A 24,357-nucleotide genomic window follows, 5' to 3' on the forward strand; every position below is an offset into this window, starting at 1 on the left:
TCTCCCCTTCTGTGCACGCATGTATGTGTTTGTGTGTGTGCTCGTATGTGAACTCAGTGCTAGATGCAAAATTGCCCCTTGGCTGCAGTCAAAGTCCATGCAAAGCAAACTAGAGATGGCAACAATAGAAGAGACGGAGGGTTGGGGGGAGGGAGGGATGGAGGGATGGAGGCGAGGAGACAGATGGAGAGTTGGACAGTCAGTTAGAGTAGGAGAGTAGGAGAGGGGAAGTGAGTTCCTGGCAGTGAAGACTCGAGTCTGTATCAGCTTATAGAAGAATGAATGTTTTTGTAGATATGTGTAAAAATAGATACATTTGTGTACCTGTACATACTTATGTGTGCCTTTTTAAGTGTCTTTGTATGAAAAAGCTCTGCATGAACAACTCCAGCTCCTGTCTCAGCTCAACACAGGCAGTATTTTAATATGTAATACCCTGAAAAAGAGCGTGTGCCATGCAAGTCGGCGTGGGTCCAGACTTTATTTTTCTCTTTCCTTAATGGTATTTTTAGCTTAAATGTGACTATTTCCAAGCATTCCCAGCATTTGAGAGACAGACAAAGTGAAGGAGAGAAACACATGCACACAAGGGAGAGTGTCAAGGTAGGAGCTGAGACCATATTGGGGAAGGCTCTATGAATATCAACTAGCATATGCTTCGGTGTCACACTATCCCCGCTTCCCTTTCATAAATATCCTCTTGGCACGAACCTGTATGTGTGTTTTTGCCTACATGCCAAGGCTTCCTATCGACACGTCCTCTTAATGATCCTTAGATTTTCTGTCTCTCCCCTCTCTGGCTCGCTCCCTCTCCAACTGTCTCCAACTGTCCCTCTTATGGCGCTCTCCTCTCTGCATCTCTATCTTTCACGCTATCCACCTCTCCCATCTGCCCACCACCACCCACCTCCTCCCCTTCATAATAATCTTTCATTATATCCACTCTCGGGTTTGTTTACAGAAGTGTCCGTGCAGTCATCCTCCTTCTCTCCTCCCTTGTCTCTATCTCTTTCTAATCCTCTTTTATCGTTTCCTCTCCGGTTGTCCGTTGATTCCTACACACTGAGATTGGATCAATCAGCTCTGCTTCAGTCCTCCTGCCCAGACCTCCTCTCTCTTCTCCTCCATGGCAACTTAGTTTATTTTTTTCATTTAGATGCAGCCAACCCCCCACCTCTTCTCCCCCCTTCTATTTCTTACTCCCTCTAGGCCTCGGCTTTCTTGCCTGTACATTCGCCTGCCTTTCCCTTTGTGGTGCCCCCCCTCTCCAACATTTCAATCATGTACTGAAATAAAAGCCTTTGTTGAAGCACAGGCAGTGTGTATGTGTATTTTTTTCCAATCATGTAGCTGAAAGCAAGATGCAACAGTGCTGTTCTTCGTTGCGGTGAACGCAGAGAGAAAGCGTGTGTGTAAAAGGTCTGAGCGACCCAGGATGTGATTGTATGGGGCTTGCTAACCTTCTTAGTCTCTGTGCTTTTCACGTCCGCCGCAGCTTTGGTTTTCCTGTATCAGGATTTTGTGGAGAGAAGTATTAGTGTGTCTATCTGTGTGATTGAGGATGTAGCTGTGGATCTCTCTGTGTGTTAGCGCAGTCTCCCAGTCTTCTTTGAGTCGTTCAGAAGCGTAGCCTCGCTCCTTGGGGCCGTTGAATCTTCCTCAGCTTGGGTGAATGATGATAGGGATGGTGATAGCCTGTACTCCAGGGCTCCGCAAGTAGCAACACCAGCATGGCTCAAAGCCGCCTCGGCACCCACATTTGTGTGTTGTGTGCGTGTCGTACTACCAAGCTCTTTCTCTCTCTGGGGTAAGGGGTTTTAGGCCTGCCAACTCAAGTCATCTTCAACATGCGTCCAGAGGCCTAATTCTAAAAACCAGCGCTCCACACCCAAATGCTATAGTTGGGCAGACAGTCAGAAGATGGTTGAGGGGCTCAAGGGTCCTTCTTCGAAGTCAAAAGCAATCCTGGATACTCATGCAAGCAGCGGGTCATTCAAAAATAGTACTGTGCCGTTCTACACTCACGTTGAATAACCAGGTAGTGGATTTAATTAATGAGCAGCAAGGACAGAATAAGTGAGATTTCCACGGCTCAGAAAAATCCAGTAAAGAGTCCTTATGATCTGTTATTGGTTGTATTATAACAATTATTACAACATTAATTTCACAGTTCAGTGATGGTAATGAGTACGTTTGAGGCTGTGACGGACAGGTTGGCCCAGTGCAGCCTGTAAGAGTCTCCGCTCGGGCTTCTTTCTCCTTCCCTCTCAGTTTCAGCTTCAACTCTCCTTTGTTAATTGTTTGATCATTTCCTTTTCAGTTCACACAGATTATATTTAGAGGCAGAAAAGCAAGATGACAGCAGCACCGTATGTAGTCTGCTTTAAGCGGCGCTGTGATGGCCCATCACGTGGCTCAGTGTGAAAAGTTCTCCCACAGGTTAGCAGAAATTGACAGTGTCCTCAAGGCAGACTTGACTTGTGTTTGCTTCAGCAGGACAGCTTGCTGAGTGTTAGCGAACACCGCCCTGAGAGGAGACAGTAGACAAATACAGTATTAATTTTCATTTGGACATTTAATTTTCATTTTTGGCAGTGAATTAGGGTAACAAGGTTTTTTGAGAAATTTAGAAAGTGGAAAATCCTTCTTAAAACACATAAAATGGAAATGAAACAAGAGTTCACAACAAAAGCTCAGTTTTGTGCCCTTTAACTAGTTTAGCTTTTCTTATTAAGTTAAGCCAAATTTTACTAGTTCAATGGCAACAAATATAATATTGCCTTAATAGTTCTCCCATATGTGTCATCATTCCAACTTAAACTTGTATACTTTACTCCGAATGTATTTAAATGTTGGCACAGTAGCTTACAACTCTAAAAATAAATAAAAATTAAGTTGCTTTTAAGGGGCTGCATAAACAAAATGCTTCCCTGTCATAATTTTTTTTATACCAGCTTTCTTTAAGCGACTTCAAGATGTAATTTTGGGTTTCGACGTTGGCACAATATGGAATACTAAAAGCTACGGGCTAAATAATTATCCCCATCAGAACGGTTATACCTTTTAAAATTAAGTACCTCGTGAAAATACTTCCTGAAGGTCAATGCTGCATATGCGCAACACTAAGCTCCCAGCGGACACAAACCTCCCATTAAGGTAACTCCATGTTTTATATCTGTTTTTTTCTTCATCACACAAAGCTTTGGAGCTTTCATTAACCACCACGCGCTAAGTGCCTGTATCTTGTGTGTAGAATCGAACCCCCAAGTGAACACTGGCTTTAGAAATGTAAGGTTTTCATCAGGCATACTGAGTGTACAGAGACAGATTCATCAAGGCCATTAACTGCTCTGCTGCTCACACTCGCCTGTTCACTTCATCCCAGAATAAGTAGACTACATAGCCAACTGGGAAATTATCATGCAGTTTGCTTAAACACAAATAGAGACAAATAAAGCCGTCCTCATTTTCATTTTCAAAGGACACATGCTGTAGCTGAGAAGCAGTTGGTCAACAAGCTTATGTTTGGGTGTGTAAAGTGTATTTAAATGTGTTTAAGTTGTGCACCATACATCCTCAACTCAGGGTGTTAGTGTCTGTGCGTCTGTATTTTAGGTTTGGTGTTTTAACTGCTTCCACAAATGGAAAGGAATGTGTGTGTGCAGTTTATTTGGGTAGTTAGGTGGTTGGTGTGGGATGAAGTTGCGCAGTATGTGGTGAGATATGTTGTCCTTTTTTATAAAACAGCTCCAGACTGATATCCAGTTTGTGGCATAGTAAACTGATTTATATGTGCACAGTGCGGCTAACACGTGTAATGAATACAGCTCAAGATGGGACAGAATGCTAAACAGATATTGTTTGTAGAACGAGTTGACTTTGTGATTGGCATTTAAGGAGAAATGAGATAATGGTCTATTCAAGGAAAGTCTAGATGTGTACAGAGCTTTATGTTTGGTGCTCTATACCCTTTCTATTCCATCCATTTCTAATTCATTGATTAATGTCTACTACTTCAAAATAATTAAATCCTCTCGCGTTAGTATTTTGGAAACCAGGGCTTTAAAGTGGCTCTGAAGTCAAATCATAATTCAAATGAAGACTTTTAATTGGATGTCATCAGTCATGTATTAACAGCAGATGTCACCTTTAATAACACTAACTGTCGTTCTAAAACAAGTCCCCTTAATTGGTTGCAGTGTCTGGTCCAAAACTACCCTTACACTCTGCACTAATCTTTGCCTACCGCAGGCAAAATGTCTGCCTGCATTGGACAAGATGTGAATATTGAACATCGGCAGCATTTCCACAGCTCACTGCCATTGCCCATTAGACATCAATATGTGAAGCTCTATCTGTATAATGTTGAGGCTGTCCTTAAAACTTTTTGTGATGGATTTTCAGAAGCAAGCCTAGCTAGGGGGAGTGTGATGGGAGACGGAGGAAATAGGGAGCATTAGGCAGCGTGTATCAAGCCAGAGAGGCAAAAGCTAGACTCTCGTCATTTAGGAGAGTGGAGGATCTGAAAATTATGTTTGACAAAGGTTACTGACTTCTGTTATTCTTAACTGTATTTCAGTACACTGTTGAACCAATTGTACCACTTTTTAAGGGAGATATCTCATATAAATAGCCAACATTTTCCCACCTGAATACACCAGTTAACCTCCAAGAATGAGATTTTCACAAAACCTTTGAAATGTGAATGAATACACCTTGACCTGGGAGCCAGCTGTCTTTCACTGGATCACAAAGAGCTTTGAGCTCTCTTTATAGTTGTCGCCTTTTTTATATTTTCAGACGGCAGAAACACTTTAATCTGTGCCACTGTGAGGACAACAACTGTTTGATATGAAGTTGTATTTGGTCTCTAATATCAAGCTATAAAATTTAAAAAAAAGAAATTAAAGATGTTGATTCCCTGTTTTTCATGCCAGTTATGTTTATTTAAGATGAATACAAAAGATGAGAATATACTAGAGCTGTTAAGTTTGGTCCATAAATCAATTAGTAGAATGACACAAAATGACAAAAGTCATTATATTAAACCAAATGCCAAAAATTAAATGGTTCCATCTTCTGAAATGAAATAGTTGTTGCTTTTATTAGTCTTCTATTATAGCAATTTGAAAATATTTGCGTTTCGGACAAAACAAGCAATTTAAATGAGTCAGCTTAACAAACTATGACTGGCATTTTTCAGTCCATTTAATAAGATTGATTAATCAAGGCTAAAATAATCATTAGCTGCAGCCCTAGAATAGACAAGTGTTGATGTACACTTGTCAAAGTTTATTTCTTGTATTTATATTAAATCTCAGGCTCAGACTCAAATCACAGTCAATTTATTTGAAAATAAAATGAAAATAAAATATAATTAAAAACGCTGTGTATGTCACTTTTTTCTTTCTTTTTTTTTTTTTTTACTACACAGCAATTCCTGCATTTCCTCTCTCATCACTTTCTTCTTCCTCATAACTCTCACACCACTAGTGAGGAGCAGAAGCAGTAATAGAGAGCAGTCCCCAAACTTTAGGCAGGCGGCCCATATAGTGTTGAGGTCAAAAACATTTCCAACTGACCCTTCACTGTGCGTCTTTTTTGTTGTACTTATTTTTTTCCCTGCATAACAGAGAGCACAGAGAACGTCTCATTCCTCAGGGGGGACAGAAATCACTGCTCTTGTGAGCCAGTCAATGACAACTGTGTAGCCTACAGGCACGCCACAGTATGTGACTTTCACTGTGGCTTCTGTGCAGTCCAAATGCTCTTGCTGGTTTGTTTTCCTCTTTCCTTTGTGCAATAACGATTAGGTATTAGCATTTTTTCCCTTTGCTTTATGAGAGGGCCAATAGAGAAAGCTGGTGATAACACAACTGAATAAACTGAGAACAAATCTATAGAAATAAAAACATATAAACTCAGGGCATTAGCATCTGAGCTCAGGGCTACTGAAGGCTCAATTTTAACCAGGAACACTGGTTATGTGGTGGAGACTTTTTTTTGTTATGCAACGCATCTGTTAGAGAAAAGTGTGCAGATGTGTAAATATGTGCTGTAAGCAATTCATGTTCTTACAGGTTTCCAGATGGAGGTAACATATGTACAGAAATATGGCCAGAATGTTTACATGTGCGTTGTTAGTAGTCACCTTGTAGGATTCACAGATGGAGGTAAGATATACAGAGGAGATTCTGGTACTACAGGTGTGTTTACTGGCGAACGCCTTTTCTTACGTGAGGTAATACAAGTGGAAATGATGGGAATGAGATCAAGAAGGACTGCAAAGTCTCTAGTTAAAGAAAAAAACAAGCCAAGAATGCATGCTTGGGTGTTTTTGCTTGGGAATAATGAAAGGTTCTGCTTTTGCAAGTTCTCCTCCAGATGACCTTCCAGCTGCACCTTCACACATTTGAAACATTGCAGTGGGAGCCAGCAGGAAATTGACAATATCAAATCTCAATTTCCATCCACCCTTTGCTCCATCAGGCTGTTCGGGATCATTCAGAAAATGGAAAGCAAAGAAAAGTGACAGCTGTGATACTTGGCAGTGTGCTTGCTCTGTGCACTGTAGGGAGCTAGGAGATAGGAAGTGAGGGAGTAGGAGCTAGGGATTAATAGTTATGGGGCTGGGGACCAAAGTCTGAGTACTTTGTAATCATGTGGCTGCCTAACCCCAGTGTTAGCGAGGTTGATGAGCATGCGTCCCTGCTGACACACACTCTCTCTACATCCACTCTGCTGAATATTAATATGGAGGAGAGAATTCCTCTGAGGCCCATTGTCAGACGGCCCTATTGTTCTCTGCTGGCCTCTGCCTCAGCGTGTGTGCGCTTAGTATTGATGCGTAAGTTGGTGTCTACATTGTGTGCTTATGCATATTATGCCCATGTCTTCATCGGGCGTGTGTGTTGGCTACAGCAGAGCAGCAGTTAAAGTGGCAGCAAGGGAGATGAGGGGTGTGTTCGTGGCCCGCCATGGCCCATAAAGACAACTGGCCTGAGAACACTTGGGCCAGCCATCAGGGCCCAACATTGGCAATTATTTCACCTAGAGGCACTATCTGTAAAATGAACACTCTCATTAAAATGGCCTTGTGTGTGCACACGTGTATGCACGCTGATGTGTGTGTATGTCTGTGTGCACGCAGAAGTCAATTTAGAGGCACGGCAAATATATGGCAGCACAAATGCTTGTCTTTCAATCAAAGAGTAATGTGCTGTTTATGGCGTTTGACTGTGAATGTGTACTCATGTGTGTACTATGTGCATGTGAGCACATCTGTGAGTGTGTGTGTGTTTGTGTACATCTGTGTTTGTGTAGGTGTGCATATGTATCTGTATGGATTTATGTGTGTGTGTGTGTGTGTGTGTGTGTGTGTGTGTGTGTGTGTGTGTGTGTGTGTGTGTGTGTGACTGTTTAACTACCCCGCACACGTAACCTCCCCATCTCTGCCTCCCTGTTTCTCATTTACTGAGCCAGCACCAGAGAGAAGGAGTGTGGGGAAACGAGAAAACAAGTGATGGGGGGGTGAAGAGAGGAAGAGAAGAAGAGAGAATGAGAGATGGTGAAATAGAGGCGGAGAGGAAAAGGAGGAGGGTGGAGGTTTATACAGGAAAAATGAAGTGAGGCTGGAGTAAAAGGGAGAGAGGAAGAGAACGGCAGAGAAGAGGGGAAGATAGAGAAGCAGAGGCAGGAAGACGGGGAGAAAGAGAAAGAGGCAGAGGAGGAGGCAGCAGATTTATGAAGCCATTGGAATGTAATTTGGAGGCAGAAATTACTGTCAGCCTGAGCAAGGTTTAAAGTCAGTGAAGCCTGAATCCAGGGCCTGCCTCTATGTGTGCGTGTTTGTGTCTGTGTGTGTGTGTGAGTGACTGTGTGTGGCAAGTATCACAGACAAATGGATAGCAAATGTGATGCAGAATAATACCACAGAAGCTCTGCAGTTAGTTGTCATACACGCTGAACCCACGCCGTGTGTGTGTATGCGCGCGCACGTTTTTACTACTCCTCCATGCATGAGCGACGTGACTACATGGTATCGGAACATAACCCAGCATTCATATTTAACAGCTCATATTTCATCTATGCTTGAAGACACAGATACACACACACTCTTGCACACACAGGCGCAGGCACTGAATTCTTGTCAGGCTCTGAAGGCCATGACTCTGGCGGACTCAGTCGAGGGTGTCGGCGTGGACAGAGCGAAGGCTGGAGGGAACAGAGCGGGAGAGAAAAAGACAGAGAGAGAGTGTCAAGGATAGACAGAGAAAGGTAGAGGTGGGAAATTAAAAAGAGAGGGAGAAACTCTAAGAGGGGCTAAAAAGAAGAGTGAGAGGGATGTGACTAGCTTTCTAACATGGCAACACACAGCTCCCATTTAGCATGAGAGGGTGGGGCAGAGAAGGAGAGAGATGAGGGGAGCAACAGAGCAGGGATAAGCAGCAAAGATCTAAAGGGAGGCACTCGGCTGTAACACACACCAGGGGTCGGCTTTATTTTTGCTGCTAATTTCTACTCTAGTCCTCATCAATTAGTTGCAGTGGGCAAACGATTAAAAGCACAAGGCTGGTGTTTTTCTACATTTTTCTTATTGTCAACAAATTACAAAGAAAAGAGCAAAACCACCAGTGTGTTAGTCCATCTCACAGTACTTTCTGACCTTCCTAACCTGTCTGCGGCTCTCAGCCCGAAGCCCATTTGTTTCTACGGAAGAAGTCTTTAAAAACGGAATACGAAAACGCACAAATATATAGTTTTATTTTTAAAAAAGGTTCAGCAATTTCCTAAAACAGCTGGCCACTGTAGTTTTTAGCAAACATTACTCAAACATGACTACATAGTGCATTGGTTGGAGACTATTTTCAGACATGGATAAATACGCATTTGGTGCACTAGTGAGTATTTACAGCTGCAGGATGGTGCATGTGGCATTAACTCAAAATGAAGAACAGTGTCAATGTTCATTGTAATGAAACAACCTCCATCAACCAGTGTAACAGTGTGGCTCATGCTGTTTTTTGTGACATCTAGCTTTTCCTATGAAGGCTGAATGGACTCATTTTAGACATAAGCACCAGCAAAATGAATGTAATTGAATGTAAACGTCTATGACACTGATGAATGTGGCTTCTTGGCTTTGGGGCTTTTGTGGGACTTGATGTCAATAAGAAAAATATAAAATGTTTTTTGCCATATACTTTGGACACTGTAATGATTTCTAACTTATTCCTGCTGCCAGCTCAACAAACGCTTCCTCTAGTAGTAGTAGTAGTAGTAGTAGTAGTAGTAGTAGTAGTAGTAGTATTGGAAGTCAATGACTGTATGCAAAGCAAGGTGGCTGCCCCCGATAATATGTTTGGATGAAACGTGGACACTCGCACTGCCTAACTGCCTCATGCATCATCCAGATTTGGAGCAGGACATTTAAAAAAAAAAATCCTGCACAACAGCCCCGTAGTTTAGTATTAATTCGCCCCTGACTGTCACTCAGAAATAGAACAAATATATTTAGCTAGATGAAAGTGCAGTTCTTGTACAGCAGTACAGAAGCTTATAAGTGGCAGTGATGTTCATATTGCTTTTATCCCGTATTTGATCCTTTTCATGTGATAAAACTGTTTTTTGAAGTTTCTACGGTTGTAAAATATAATCCACAGTGAAATGTCCTTCCTATGTTGTTCTTTTTCTTGCCATTTAAAGCTAAGCACTGAAGTCTCTGAAAGTGTGACTGCAGGAATGTGAACCATTGCTTGAATTTTTTGTTGTTGCTCACATGCACAAAATGTCACAGCGCTGATAAATGTCAAGACAAACGTGTCAGTAACATTTTGGTATTATCAGCTTTATGAGGCAGATCTGTGTCTGGATGGTTTGTGAGCCACCAGCCTCCATCAGCAGCCGTTACCCTAAAATGGACACCTCTCACGCACACATGCAAAGTTCTCCAGATCTTTTCCACACTTACAGAAATAAACACAGTCACCCTCTTACAGCCTCTCTTACATGCTCACACACACTTCTGCTGCTCTTTTGACCCGTGAACTTGCACCGAATTTCTCTGCTTCTTGCTGTCGCACGCACACAAACACATCAGCTCTCTGTTCTTTGTTCTTCTAGCCAGTGATAATGATAGCAACACCATTATGCACTGTGACAACACTACCTCCCACTAACTCTCTATGGCAGTTCACACTGTGGTACAATCTCTGCTTCTGTCTCTTTCTGCTTCCCTCCATCTCTCTCCTCTCACTCAGAATAGTGTTGAGGTCAATTATCTCTGAATTTGCTTATACAGTAGGTCGACTACTTCAGACTGCTGGAAGGTGTTAAGTAGCATGTGTAGATTATTTAGAAGGTTTCTGGCATGTTTTTTTTTTTTTTCTAACATTCGTACCCCGTTCAACACCTTCTCGTTTTTCTATTCACTTTTCTTCTTTTTCCATTTAGATTCTGTGTTGCTCTGCAGTGTTTTTAGTGTCTTCCTCTATTTCTTGGCCCCTTCCGCTTGTCTTTTTATTTATTCTTTCCATGGCTGTGTTTGTCATGTCTTTGTGTTAAATATTATTATGTGTATATTATTATTATTATTATTATTATACAAAATATATTAAGTCAGTATTTCTGTTTAGGAAAATGGCCAAGTTGTCTGAGCTGCAAACAGAAATCTATTTAAATAAATAAATTATGCAAAAGGAAACAGAATTTTGTCAGTCAAAATCCAGTTAAAATCCTTCATCTTTAACGGTTCCTATCGGCACCGTGTCTTTTGCAATTAGAACCACAACAGCATATGCTGGGTGAGAGAAGGGAAGAAAGCGCAGTAATGTTACGCTTTGTTGCAGGAATTTTTCCTCAGAGAGCCTCGCTACTTGTTCTGGTGATGGGTCTAATTACTGGTGGGAGAGCAAGCACTTGCACGCTGCATGCACTATTAGATGGCAATGCTTCAGGTGATTTTTGTGCCATTTCCCCTCTTTGTGGAACAGCTTTTCAACTTTGTTAACAGTATACATGTGTTTTGTGTCAAACTTCAAGTAATGTTAGCCTTGCCCAATTTGGGACTGTCTCATCCACTTTAAGTAGCCAAAGTACTGTCACTCCACAGATGTCTTGTTACCTCTTTTATCCACGACAGCTCTTTACGTTTCAGGTTGTTGAGACTGTAGAGTTGTCGCTTTCTGTTCCTTTGTTTCCTAAGAAGGAGCACTCGCCTTTCCATCCAACTATTTGATTTTTGATATACATCAAAAGTAGCTTCTGTGTCGGGATTAGGTTATTAGTACGTTGTCAAGCAATGTATCGAAGTTTCTCATTTTCTTATTGAGGAAATGTTCTATTGCTATCAGTGTTAATATAGTTATATAATATAATGACATGTAGGCTCTTTTTATTTCAGTTCAGTTCTGATGTAGTAGAGGGATTGTTGGCAAAGCATAAAAATCAAAGATGAACTTTTTACATTAAAACCTTTCCTGCTACCCATATCTGTTTGCGTACGTGTGTGGTGGCAATCTTCCTCGCTTTGTTTTCTTTCTTTCCCTCTACGTCTCCTCCTCTGCTTCCTCTGAACAGTAGCCAGGACAAAACTCCAGCAGTGATAAGATGAGAGCAAGCCACTGAGAGGCAAACAGTGCAAATGGGAATTTTCAATAGATGAGTCCTGAAACCTATTGTGTTGTGAAAAAGAGTGAAATGAGTGAAAGAGAGAGGATAAAGAAAAAAGATGGAAGGAGGGGAGCATAGATGGAGGCGGACAGGGAGACAAAGTGAGCTGTAGAGTTTTTGCCCTGGAGGAAGCCGGTTTCCAAAGAGGGAATGAACAGCAGAGGAGGGAGTAAACGAGACTTTGAGAGAGAGCGCTGCTGGAGAGAGGAAAAGAGAGCAGTAGAGGAATAGTAGGAGGAGGTGGTGACTGACTAAAGAGTGGAGGGGAGGAGGTGAAAAGACAGGACAGGAGCGAGGATGAGAGAGAAAGAGGCAGAGTTAGTCATGAGAAAATAAGAAACAAGGGTGGAGGAAGCAGAGATGAGTGGACACGCACACGCACACACACACGCCCGGAAACACACATACGACATCCAGAGTGAAGGTGTTTTGCATAAATATGGTGCGAATAATGAAAATGCTGGCGGCTTCATTTTAAACACAGCAGCTAATAATTAAAACAGTCAGACCTCACACTGTGGGCTACAGAGACAGCACAGAGATTTTTATGCATAAGCGGTAAATAAACTGTATTATCTCTCTGGGGGCTCTCTGAGGGCTGCGGCCTTGGGTGCTGACAAAATATTCACATCGATGCGAGCTTCAGTCCAGCTACTTCACCCACTCGCTTCACCTCCAATTAGGGTTAGACAAATATGCAGGTTTAATGATGAGTATTCATATTTTCTGACTGAAGCGGTTGCTAACGAAAAATTCCACATCTTTCAATTAAAATTTGACCATTTTAATGGCAAACAGAAACTCAGATTCGAAATGATTCACTGTTTCTCCCAGCATGTTAATCTTGGCAGGATAGAAAAGCCTTCTGCAACGGCAATTAGACCATGGGACGCTGAAAAGCCAGTGAAACCCTCGCAGATGAAAGCTTTTAGGTGGGTTGGCAGCTCCTTAAGGCAGGGTGAGGCAGGTTTCATTGCAGGTTTTACAGACTGACACCCCTGAAGCTGTGAGTAAAATCCTCCCACACCATGCTGGAATGATTTCTCTGCTTAGCCATATGTGATAAAGAAATAATATTCATAAAAACATATTCAGTAGCTGCAGTAAGAGAGGAGCCTCTATCACATCAGCAGTGGACGGTGTGACCTGGCCAATGTCTGAATGAAACATAAACAGCTTTAATATTAGCCTGTTATATCAGTCTAACACTGTTCTCTATCAGTACAGGAGGAATGCATTAAATTTATCTGCACAAAAAAAAAAAACTATGCACCCATCTACCTGCAATATTATGTGCCAGGAGATGCTATGATATACCCCATCTCTCAGCAAAACACACATTTCCACACACAGCCCAGCATGCATACACCTCGTCTCATGACAGTATGTGGATAAATAATCCCATTAAATATGATTGAGGGTTTTTCCAGCTCAAAGCATTTACACTCTCTCTTGCTCTCTGTGTCTTGCTCAGAATGAGGTATGCACAGGAAGTATCTACAGACAGGCAATTTACGGGCCGGACACCCTTACACACACTAATACACACATACACAACAGTCCACCAGAAGGCACTCTTAGATAGGTCACAATAACTCTCGCTAGGTTGAACTTAGCACTTATGCCTTTGGAGCAGAATCCCTGGAGTCTTTGTGTGTGTGTGTGTGTGTGTGTGTGTGTGTGTGTGTGTGTGTGTGTGTGTGTGTGTGTGTGTGTGTGTGTGTGTGTGTGTGTGTGTGTGTGTGTGTGTGTGTGTGTGTGTGTGTGTGTGTGTGTGTGTGTGTGTGTGTGTGCGCGCGCTGGTGATGACAGACGAAACAAGTCATTTTGAATCCAATAGGATGTGAAGTATGTGTGGCCTCCTGGTGGCAGGCTAAGGCACGGTACTGAAGGTTGGGATCCAGCTGACAAGCTTTGTTACCTCTAACCCACCAACACTTTATCTCTCCCTCTCTATTATTTCCTGTCACTCTCCATTTCATTATTATCTCTGGAAGAAAAGAAAAAAAATTCACTGGAGCTAAACTTTTAAAAAAAGAAATGGGGAAAAAAAAACTTTTGTGAATTGTGTGAAATGTGCTGTTGCTGTGTAAAGTGAGTGAACTAACACTGATGTGACTCCTGCCAGTCTGTCAGTCAGCAGTTGTTCTGTTTTGGCTGTGTTTACCTTTGTTCCTCATTATAAAGTGACAATGAGCACACTCTAGAAAAGGCTATAGGGTAATTATCATAGCTTATTCAAGCATAGAGTCAAGCACGATCCCTGCATACCAGAGAGATCTATTGGAATTCAATACATCAGGTCAAACATATTCCTGCCAGTCGACCTCACAATCAAGTACCATCTTGTCATTCTTTGCAGAGAATGTAGCACTGCTCGGTAGCTGGCTTGTGTGAATGTTTATTTTGTTCTTTGATCATCTCTGATAGTGTGCTTAGTGTTATAGTTGCTTTTCACTCTTTGTTGCCATGGTAGTTGGTGGTAATTTGGCATTTGGTTCCTCTGAGATGCTTGTTTTGGTCCAAATTTAGGAATTTCAGTTTTCATGCAGGTTTTAGCTGCCCAAAACAGTTGTTTTCCTGCCATAGTAGTTAACCGACTGTGAAGACATTTGAACATTCACCAAGAAGCGCAGGCAACTACAAAATGACAACAGATATCAGAAAAGCCCCATAATATCTAGTCAACTACACTATAAAACAAAGAAAGAGCTTTGCAACATATATCAACAATCATGTAGTAGGAAGACATTAGACACTACATCTACTTATTAGCTTTTAAATAAGACACATTACATTTGAACACCCACTGTCTGTCATTAAGCAGTGGGCTAAGACAGGAAAACATTGCCAGCAAAGGCGCACAGTTGGTGCAAGTCCCAAAATTTAAAATTGAGCTTTTTTAAAAACACAGAAGTTCCAAATTAATTACATGCACCACATGTCATTGCAGCACTAATTTTTGCTGCAGGGAACACACTCACACTGCTGCAACAGATGTGAACTGTGGTGCAAGTCATACAAAACTGGAAAATGTAGACAACACACACTGATGCCATTACAAATCTTCTGGGTTCTGGGTCTTCTAATATTTAAATTATGGGCCTGCAAAAAGAGTCGGCCACGTCAAATACAATTCTACCAATCCTAAACTCTTATTGTTGAGGGAATGAATTTATACTTGTTTCACATTCTGAGTATTTACAAAAATACTAAAAGGGACAAATGTAACACAACATAAAACCTCCACGTTCAAAAATTAGATGATGAATGGCTCTTTATTCCCAAAATAATCAGTAACCTCTGGCCATAGATCCTGATTTATTCATTAATACTTTCATACCTGTCCCTCTCCATTAGCTTTCTCAGCCTTTGATCCATAGAGGATCAAAAGGAAATCACTCTTTGCATCAAATGGACTCCTCATACAGATGATCACATCTTTGGTTTTTGCTTTCCTTTCACCACTGGGTTTATCCTTTCTACAAACTTTCATGCATCTATTTTTGACACATTCTCCACAGTAACACCCACAGTTTGTCAGAGATCTCAGCTACCACTGATTACGACTAATAATTTGTAATTATCTTAATTAAACCTGCAGCATAAAAGCATAATGACAACAGTTAATGTGTGTAATGTGTGAGGTGCTAGTGATAACTGTACTGTGTTGTCTTTCTAGAGGTGAAAGCAGTGCATTATTTAGAGCTTTCTTTTTGCACAAGGATAATATCCTCAATTTTAATGGAATAAAACGCAGCTTATTTCTTGTTTTTACAGTTATTTAGCTCATTTTAACTTGTGCTATTTAATCAAAGGTTCCAGTATTTCTGGGGGTGTCTGTAGTTGGTTTAAAGGCAGGTAAGGGAACAGTACAGGCGCTCTGAAGTCATCCCCGCTGCTCAAACAAAAGCTCATCTCTGAACTTCTCTCTGCGTGACTCCTACTCTCTTCGACCTGCCTTCATCTCCCACACTCCCATTGCACTGCTCCAACAAATGGACTGACACACACACACACACACACACACACACACACACACACACACACACACACACACACACACACATATTCGGACACAACGCCATAATGCAATTTAACAGCCAAATGCAAGGCCATTGTGTTTTTTTTGTGTGTGTACGTTCATGCCTGTGTGTCAGAAAGCCTCCTAAATTGTTAAAACCTTCCCTTGTGTAATGCATCTCTCTAATGTTCTTATCTGGCATCTACTGTGGGATATATTTATTTCAGGTTTTCTGGGGTTCGTATTTATTATGTCTTTTTGGGACTGTCTCAGCCAAAACATGGCATAACCTCAATTATATAAAAGCACAGTTTGTTTCTGAGCCATACTGCCTCCTACAATAGATTGCATAAGGCATAAGACAATAGCTAGACCTACATAATCAATTTTGAAATGTTGTCTAAAGACATGTTTGGCTTCTTATCTTGAGCTCTACAGATTGTTTTGCCTTTCAAGAAAAGAGGAAAATCAAAAAGGAAAAGTGGACTTTATTCTTTAAAGAAATTCTACATATGAATTAATCTTATTTGTTTGTTTATGGGTTTGTAAGCTATTGGTATGCATAATAAATACATTATATAAACTTTATTGCATGTTTAACATACATCTCTCTATTCTTATTAGGCCATTGTGGGCAATTACACCTGGCATTACCATACAATATGTATCTAGATATCCTCTCTGAATGGGCAAAAATGTGCGATGTAAATGCAGAATATTCACTCTCCTTTATTTCTTTTTTGTCTTTGAGCTATACATTCTCCACAAGCTAGTTGCTAACTGGGTCTGTTTGCTGTTTGGTGCTGAGCAGGTAGTGTACAGTGGGTTTCTAAGAGCTTTTATGTTAAAAACAGCTGCCTGCTGCTGCCGAAAATGATGCTATGAGAGCTGTGAGAGTGAACCAAAACAGTAAAATTGCTGTTTGACAGCAAAACAATGAGCTGAAACTCTTTAATGCTGAGGGGAGCTGCAGATACAGGTGATGATCTCTGTAGGTTTCTCACTACGAGTGACCACTTTCACACATTTGATACAGTGTTATTATAAACATATGACTTATAGCCACTTTAGGCAAAACATTACAAGTTGAAAGATTGCCGAACCAGCTCAAGCAAGCCTAGCAAAAGCTACAAGTAGTAGCAGTAGCTAGCAAGTCTTCCCTTGCAAAAAGTGATTTAAATGAATGACACCTGTCCATAGCATTGCTTTCCTTTACGTGTGTCACACCAAGTTTGTTGATGAGTTCAGCAGTCCTGCCTAACTAATTGGCATTGAGTGTGGCATTGGTATTGAGATCCAATCACAATGAAGGCAGAATCAATATAACGAGAATGCCTATTAACACCAGGTGTTAATGCAAAGGCTCATGGATTGGATGTCATTATCCAGATACAGATCACATGTTAATACCAGGTATAAAGGGACATATGTCCTTTTTCAAATAGGATTGTTTCTTCCTTACATTTTCAATTAGGCTTTTTCTATTTATATAGTGTGACAGATATGATCAGAGACCCATGACATATTAAGAGCACACAGGATGTGCCTCAGCCTGCTGATCCTCCATTTACATTATGAGTTTCTTTCAGTTGTATAAGGAATAGAGCTGCATTTTCTAATGGACATCTGTTTATGATGTGGGGCAGTGCACCTGTTAGGTTGGATTGTTGAGTTGACTGTGTATAGATTAAACCCTTGTCAGTTTGACTGTTTGAATCTAAATGAGTTTTATGTTCCACTAGTATCTGTTAAAGATGAGAAAATGTGCCGTAATCCTCAGTAAATCATCCAGGGTGCTGTCTCAGTCTCTGTAAAGCTGTTCAGGACACGGTTATGAAATCATTGTTTCGGGGGCGGGTTAAACTCTAAATCTGGCTACAAGTGCAGTGTTTCCCACACAAAGGCTTTAATAGGGTGTGGTGCCTGGAAACATTAATGCGCAGGTATATTTGGCGACTCGTATATATAGCAGGCTCTCCCCTCCCCCCCCCGTTCTTTTGATTTGTTCTTCCAAGAAGGGAATAAAATGTTTTTTAAGCCACAGACTACCTTCACATATACTTGTTGTAGTTCATTATTAGGCTCTATGCTACACATTCTAAATTTGTTTTTGCGATGTATGTCATGACCATAAAGATGACAATTTCCTCTCTTGCTGATCAATAAAGCACAATCTAATCTGGTTCGACTGGTCAGTGGACCATTTACATTCACACCTGCCACAAGCCAGTCAAGGGCAGCATGGACAGCTTCCATTTGTTACAATCATATATTGATTTGGATGGGTACCAATTCCAATATTTAATCATTAATAAAAGGAAATGTTAACAGCCTGCCAAAGTCGACAAGCATTGATATGCTTAGTAACAGTCCAGTGCTGGTTTCACACTGCTGAATTATTTACATTTTGCAGTGAAACATTAATGCTGAATGTGATGACTGTAGGCGTGAAAACAAAGCTGAGGACAATCTTTGACAGTGATGTAAATCAATCCCTAATTTTTTTATACATGTAAGCAGCAGTATGTTGTTATATAGATGGCGAAGGTAAGATTTAGTGAAATAATGAATTAATAGTTAGATAGGAGATTATTCAGGTAGGTGCATTAGATAAGGTCAGTAGCCTCAGGACAGCAGATCTACTGCTTAGATAGGTGAAGCAGAGTCATCTCTTCCTCTTGACACCTGCTGTTCTGCCACAGGGCACTGACCCAGTGCCTTAAACACTGCTCACCACTACGTGCAATCGCTCACTGGTAAACTGAACAAACCGCCACTAGGGAAAAATGCCCTCACTACTAAAGAAAACTGGGGGTAGTTTTAACCCCTAAGGGGATACTACAGGGGTTTTTACATTATACATAACATATGGAATAAATTCAGAAAGAAAGAGAGCAAGAAAGTTCTATATACATCAAGCTGCACTAATAAAACTGCACATATAAAATCATCACACAAATCTGAATTTACCTTTGGCTTTAGCCTCTTTCAGCTCATTGTTTTGGTTTTACAGCCCATTACTTGACTATTTTCCACAAAAAAAAGCCAAAATAGAGCTAAAAGGAGGGTGGATATTGGATTTACATCCACCAGATTTCCAGAAACCAAATAAATGCTAATGTTACCCTTTGTCTGTGGGGTTTGGAATAGGAGACGTGTTTACTAACACGTTTATCTCATCAATTTTATACGGAGATAATGTGTCAGTGGTCTGTTTCCAGCTTGTTGCGCTGCTCGTAGGAGGCCAAAAAATCTGGAGTTGCACATTTAAGAATCAAACATATGTCAAAACAAGACCAAACAAGGATTTTTTTCCCAATGCGGTGTTAAAAATTAAGTGTAAATCTCATCAGCTTTATCCATCTATGCCACTTTACACAGTCAGCACAGGTTCAGTATTGAGCCTCAGTATTATAAATTCTACACAGAGAATCAGTCTAGTCCCTCTACAGAACAGTATAAAATAAATGCAGCTATTTGCTTTGGGGGCTTGTACTCTAAGATCTAAAACCGTATTTGTTGTTTAAAAGAAGCTCTTGGATCACATTTTAATACGGTGGTAATTCTCGATAAGGCCCCTTTTATTAGTCAGATATTGGCTTCATATTGGATTCAGCCACCTGATTGCACAACTCAGTCAGCAATACTTATACATGAAGACTAAAGCTGCTTAAAAGATGAGATTAAATTGTTAATTCTTTGAGTTAAATGAAGGACCACATGTTGGGCTGAATACACGAACATGTCTTTTAACACACATGCTGTTAAAAAACTGAACAAAAGCTTGGTCAACCGAGCTTTACACAGGCGCTGAGAATTTAAACAGTTCACTCCTGAGGTGTAGGCAGCCAGGGCCCATTGTTCGGATGAATGATGCCTGTAACAGATTGCAGGAAATGAAAAATACTGCCATTCAGGCACAGAGACAATACTGATGTCTGGTTGACTGGAAACATCTCTGTGCCCAGGTTTTATTTTTTAATATTGTTGGGCAATTTAACAATCTGTAAGATTCCTATTGTGTGTTTTTTCTTTCTTTCAACCCTTTCTTGATTTATTGTGTTTAAAATGGAGAGTTATATAAGCAGCGCTCCTCTCCGGCTGTCGGATGGGTGAATAAGAGGAGATCAAAAGGGAGGCGATAGAGAAAGAGTGTCTGCAGCCTTCTCCTCTTCTTTATTCTCTCCACATTCTGCCAATGTGCAGTTCCCTCTAACTGCATGACTTGCCCTGGTTTCTCTCTTTCTCTCTCCCTCTCTAGGACATTACACTTTAATCTCATGTTCTGTGCTGCTCTCTCTCTTTTTCTCTCTTGCCCCCCTTTTGGTCTCTTGACTCTAACTGTTCCCTTGTTCTCTGTTCATCACTCCATCCATCCATCCCTGCCTTTCTTCTTTAATCCCATGTTCTGTACCACTTTGGCCCCGAGAATCTCATTCTAATCTGCTGTCTCAATATGGCCCCGTATGACTGCTGATCCTGTGCGGTGTGTGTGTGTGTGTGTGTGTGTGTGTGTGTGTGTGTGTGTGTGCAGATGTATGTTTGTGTTTACATCCAGTGAGAGATGCCGAAATGAGCTGGATGACGCAACATTTTGTTTGTGTGTTCTTAGTCTGGTTGGTGTCCTGAACCTCACGGAGCATCAAAGCATAGGCCCTTATGTGTGGGCATACACTAGGGGGGTGGTGGGGGGGACGACAGTCTTCTTGGCCCTTTCTGACAAATGCAAACACACACCGAATGCAATTATACACAGATGAAAAACACACAAGCACTATTGCTCGCATGAGGGATAAAGGGAGGGAGCAGGAAAGAGCGATGGGAGAGATGAGAGAAAACATGCAAGTGGGAATTCTGTCTCTTTACAAAGTATAATCTCTCACTTTAATCTCCCTCTGCCTGTAACTCTCTGAAGCCCTGCTGTTTAAATCTGACTTTTTATTATTTATTTTAGGTGGGGGGGGGTCCAGCAGGTAGCTGCACAAATTAACACACATCCATACAAAACAAGCGCGCACACATGCAAATTTTAAAAGAAGCCTGTTAGCATCAAACCTGGCAGCACCATGAGCAATATAAGAGCCTGACAGCCCCCTTCACACTAACCCGAATGAACCGCTCACCCTCTTTCTACACCAATTCATGCACAGTCATCAGCCCCAAACAGATCATACCTTTGTTATCCATTCTCCGCCTTCTCTCCTGCTCGCGTCCCTCAAGGCATCCTTGTCAAAACCATCCCCTCAACTTAATAGATGTGTTTTTTGTTCGGGTCCGTTAAGTCCCGGTCAACAGCCTCTACAGACGGGCGAACGCGCCGCGCAGGAGCTGGTGGTGGTGGGGGGAGGAGGAGGAGGACGCGTCGGTCTCTGCCCGCACCGGAGCTCCGCGATGTGCACTAGTTATCTCCCACCCTGTTGTTTCACTCTGGGCTCTACTGTGGGTTAATGTGTTTGTAGCGAGTGAGTGTGTGTGTGTGTGTGTGTGTGTGTGTGTGTGTGTGTGTGTGTGTGTGTGAGTGAGAGAGAGAGAGAGAGAGAGAGAGAGAGACTAACCTCGGATAAAGTCACGTTTTTTCTGTGTCTCTCTTTGCTCCCGGTTCTCGCTGTCATTTAGCTCCCCTCAGCCGACATCTAACCTGCGTCAACTTCACCACTTCAACTCCAGAAGACGTCTTGTCATAACGTTAATGCTACATACTCCCTTTTTTCTCTCTCCTCAGAGGGCTCCGTGTCTCTCCCTGAGCGCAAAACAGCGGCAATAGGTGCGACTAATCTCTATTTCCACCTCGGTTTATCCCCCAAGTCTTCAGGGCGCCTCAGTCTTTTAAAATAAACCAACTGTGTTTAGTAACGGCTTGACAGGTGTCGCCTCCAGCGCACGTACTACCCTCCTCCTTCTCTTCTTCTTCTTCTTCTTCTTCGTCTTGCGCCGAGGCTGCGCGCTGTGTTGTTTTGTGTGCGTGTGTGTGTGTGTGTGTGTGTGTGTTGGGGGGGGTACTCTTTACAGTGGCTCTCTGAGCTCCGTTACAGGGGTTCAGCAGGTCGCCACGGTCCAGCAATTACCGACAACTCACCAAGCATTAGACTGACAGGTGCACACACACACACACACACACACACACACACACACACACACACACACACAAAGCGCCACAGACTGTATGGTGCTCTGGGGCCGCCTACATCCAGTCAGTTTGGGGGCCTTTTAGATGGAAAATGAGTGGATTTCAGTCCTTGAGGGAAGGAAGGAAAAAGGTTTCTCACACTTGGCAGGACTGTAGAAAAGAAGGTTGGCTCTAGAGCCGGCTATATGTCAGGCTCAGTTTGAGTTTTAATTATAACATACAGGCTAGTGTAACACTAATACTGTCTCTGACATCATACTGTATCAGGACTGGGGAGTCAAAGGCAAGATTCTTCCTTCAGGGTTGAGAGTCTGTCGGCTAATGTCTGGGAATCTTCCCTGGTTCAACTGATACTGATGTGTTTTAATCAGTGACCAATGATTTTTATTTGCCTTCGAGGTATACCTCACAATTAATTTGCATTTATTACCTTTGGGCAGTTCTCCCACAAAAGAGTTACCACAGCTTAGCCCTTTGGGTGCTGCATACACAGCAATATTAAATGTAGGTTTCACTGGCACAACATGGCAGAGCAGGGTGCAAAACACTGACACACCCTTTCTGCATCCAAACACACAGACACATACACAATCTGATGTGCACAGCTGTAGAGGGCTTGTGTGGGCCCCTAGGGGCCCTGGTCTCGGGTGCAACTGCACCACCAGCACCCTCTGGCGCTCTTCCAGTGATGGCTTCCAGGTTTTATTCTGATTCAAGTCAGGCAACTCTCGTGGTCCAAGTCCGACTCACAGTCACGATCAGAATCAGCATTTGAGAGATGAAATATTTTGTTTGTACATAAATACACTTCGCTGTAGATAAACAATTGTATATTCGAATGTAAAACGATTAGTTGTCAACTTTTAAATCAATTGCAAACGATTAAAACTAACTAACTAAAAATTCTCTGATTCCAGCTTAAATGTAAATATTTTCTGGTTTCTTTACTCATATGACAGTAAACTGAATATCTTTGGGTTGTGGACACAACAGGACATTTGGGGACTTTAAGAATCAGTGATAAACATTTTTAACAATTTTCTGACATTTTATAGACAAACAACCAATCGATTAATTGAGAAAATGATCTACAGATTAATCAACAATGACAGTAATCGTTGGTTGTAGGTGTAGACTGTGTCAGGTGAGTCTACAGTGGTATAGTACGCTTTTACGTGCATTGATTGTGATATTGTTGTATTGCATTAAAATATATTGTAATGTTATTCCCCATCATGAAAAGTATAATCGTGATGCTAACTGCATGTACTGTTTTAATGGGGGATCATTTTGAAATCAGTTCACTATTTTTCATTTTGTTTTAACAGTTTCCTTAATGAAGAATAGCAGTCATATTCCTTCAGGAGCTATTAGTGCATCTGCGGTAAATTACAGTAATTTATGGTGTGGTTATTCCTCATGGTATCACCTTAATAGCCCTGTGCAGGCAATTATTGTCTTAAATAAAAGTAGGTTAAAACAACCCTTCAAATTCCAAGAAACATGCAAAACGTTCATACGACGGTAACGATAAGCAGAACAGTCTAGTGGTGCAGATACGAGCTACAACAAACAGGTGTCTAACAGATGGGCAGAATATAAATTAGACTCAGAGACTCATCAAATACTGATCTGATATGATGAAATTGTTATATATTTAATACGAGCAACAAACAGTTGGTCAAAAAAGTAAATACCTAAAGGTCTAAAAGAGTCTCTATTGGCAGACGTGGAATATAATTTGGATTAATATGTTTTCATTATTGTAAAATCACTTGAATGTAATAATCGTTGTGTTTTTGTTACCGAAGTATTTTATCTACAGTCGCCACAGGTCGCCTTCCGTGGAGTCCGCCATGTTTCTACAGTAGCCCAGAAGGGACAAACCAAACACTGGCTGTAGATAGGGGTGTTTTTTTAATATATCATCCTCTATATTAAACAGTGAAACACTTCCACTGGTGATTAAAAAGTAAAACTCTGTGGTTATTTTGTGTTTACTGACCAAACACCACAAGGAACTCTGATTGCTAAACTAATCAGACCACAGAAGGCCAATATAGAGCCTTGGTCACAGTTTTCATGTGTGTATTTGCACGCTCTTGCAGATGAAAGCAGATGTCAGACAAATCCTTTATCCAATATTACCTGTTACGTTGTTAAAGGAGAGCTAACCTATCGAACATCTGGGTGACATCTGGTCAGCTGAGCCTGTGACTGTGTTGCGTCACCACGGCAATGTAAGTCGTGATACAGCTTGAATACAAAACGAGCGAAACAAGCTCTGAGACAGTGTTGCAACAGGCTGATCACCTGCTATTGTGTTGTTGTTGTGATACTTACACAGACACTGCACTGGCATACAGTAAGTATCCATATTAGGATTTACTGAGTGTATACAGAATCTGAGACAATTCAGTCAAACCACTGTGGAGGTTTGTTCACAGGTGGAGGGGAGGGGCTGTGTGTGTGATATGCATGCAAGAGCTCCACCTGTTAACAACACAGGGCTGCAGAAGCAAGAGAGAGCAGAGGG

The 24,357-nt window shown here is 41.5% G+C and overlaps 2 protein-coding genes across 5 annotated transcripts in view; one reads left to right on the top strand and one right to left on the bottom strand.

The window, feature by feature from the left end:
• The window catches only part of macrod1 (mono-ADP ribosylhydrolase 1), a 108,987-nt gene that overhangs the window by 26,625 nt on the left and 58,005 nt on the right, over positions 1-24,357 (top strand). The window lies entirely within an intron of this gene.
• The window catches only part of flrt1b (fibronectin leucine rich transmembrane protein 1b), a 33,675-nt gene that overhangs the window by 6,657 nt on the left and 2,661 nt on the right, over positions 1-24,357 (bottom strand). The window contains 1 exon segment of the mRNA XM_051421010.1: positions 1,461-2,527. The gene's annotated coding sequence lies outside the window, so the exon portion shown is untranslated.

This window comes from Dicentrarchus labrax, unplaced genomic scaffold (genome assembly GCF_905237075.1).
Source record: "Dicentrarchus labrax unplaced genomic scaffold, dlabrax2021, whole genome shotgun sequence".
In the NCBI taxonomy this organism is placed as follows: domain Eukaryota; kingdom Metazoa; phylum Chordata; class Actinopteri; family Moronidae; genus Dicentrarchus; species Dicentrarchus labrax.